Consider the following 1,511-nt stretch of genomic DNA (forward strand, 5'->3'; position numbering starts at 1 on the left):
TGCATAGGATTCCATCTATGGAATCCTGTGATTTGTGGTTCAGGGAAGGCAATTTAGGATTTTAAGGCAGAGAGCTCTGGACTTCACTGAATTACAAATCCCCAGATGCAGCTAAAGTGGAATGACAGCACTGTAACTGTGTATTATATGTAGTAACTATTCTAGGGATGTGCAAATGGACTTTAAGGGGCTTTCTTCACCGGCATTTGGGACGTCCAGAGGATGTCCCATTTTAAAAAAGGGGCGTCTCTTATAGACGCCCCTGGGCCTAGTACGGACTCCGTCCGTACAAGATGGCGCCGGCCCTTCTACATGGCCGGCGCCATCTTTGCGTATCGGACGCTGAGCGTCCGTACGGGTCGCGTCCTTTGTGACGTAGCGAGTGCGCCCCTGGCGCCTCGCTACGTCGCAAATGCGACTCAAAAAGAAGCTCCATTTTGGAGCTTCTTTTTCAGTCCGCAGGGGAGCTGCGCCGTGTGGAGACTAGCCGGCGGCGGCGGCGGCAGAGCGCCGCAAAGTGGCGGTATGTGCCCCGCCTAAATTTCCTGGACTTTGAAAATGTCCCGACTGCCATATGGTCAAAAGGAGGAGGAGACTGCCTGCAAAAGATATAGTCATCATAACATCTTTACTAAGGACTGAAACAACATGCAGGCATCTGTCTAACATCTCCAATTGGTTCCCCCCCCCCCTCCTGTTTGCTTTGTAACATCTTGCTTGAAGAAGAAGCCCATGGTGCTTTGAAAGCTTGCAACAAGTATATTGTGCATTTTGATTGGCCCAATAAAGGTATCATTGTTTGGTGGATTTTTGATTGGCTTTATGGCTTAGTGGTTAAGATGCCAGTTCTGATGATCAGAAGATCGGAAGGTTGGCAGTTCAAGGCTTGAGTGGTGCATGATGGGATGAGCTCCCATCACTAGTCCCAGCTTCTGCCAACCTAGCAGTTTGAAAGCAAGCAAATGCAAGTAGATAAATAGGTACTAGTTTATTGGGAAGGTAACAGCATTCAGTGCAGTCATGCTGGCCACATTGTCACCAGAGATTTCCTCGGACAAGGCCGGCTCTTTAGCTTAGAAACAGAGATGAACAATGCCTCCTATGGTCAGACACAACTTGACAACCTTGTCAATGGAGAATACCTTTACCTTTATGGTTTTTAACATCTTGCCTGATGTAGAAGCCAATGGAGGTTTGAAAGCTTGCAACATATAATTGTCCATTTTTGTTGTCCCAATAAAGGTATAATTCTTTGGTGGGTTTTTGATCGGCTTTATGGCCAATTTCCCCCCCCCCCCTATATCAAATATACACAGGACATATATAACATATATATCAAAATACACCAAACAATATCAATTTTAATGTACTATTTTTACATGTTTTTAGTTGCATTGTTGTTGTTTTTAATGTTGTAAACTGCCCTGTGTCCCAGTTTTGGGAGAAGGACAGGATATTAAAATAATAATAATAATAATAATAATAATAATAATAATAATAATAATAATAAT

This window comes from Sceloporus undulatus, chromosome 6 (assembly GCF_019175285.1).
Source record: "Sceloporus undulatus isolate JIND9_A2432 ecotype Alabama chromosome 6, SceUnd_v1.1, whole genome shotgun sequence".
NCBI classification, from domain to species: Eukaryota; Metazoa; Chordata; class Lepidosauria; order Squamata; family Phrynosomatidae; genus Sceloporus; species Sceloporus undulatus.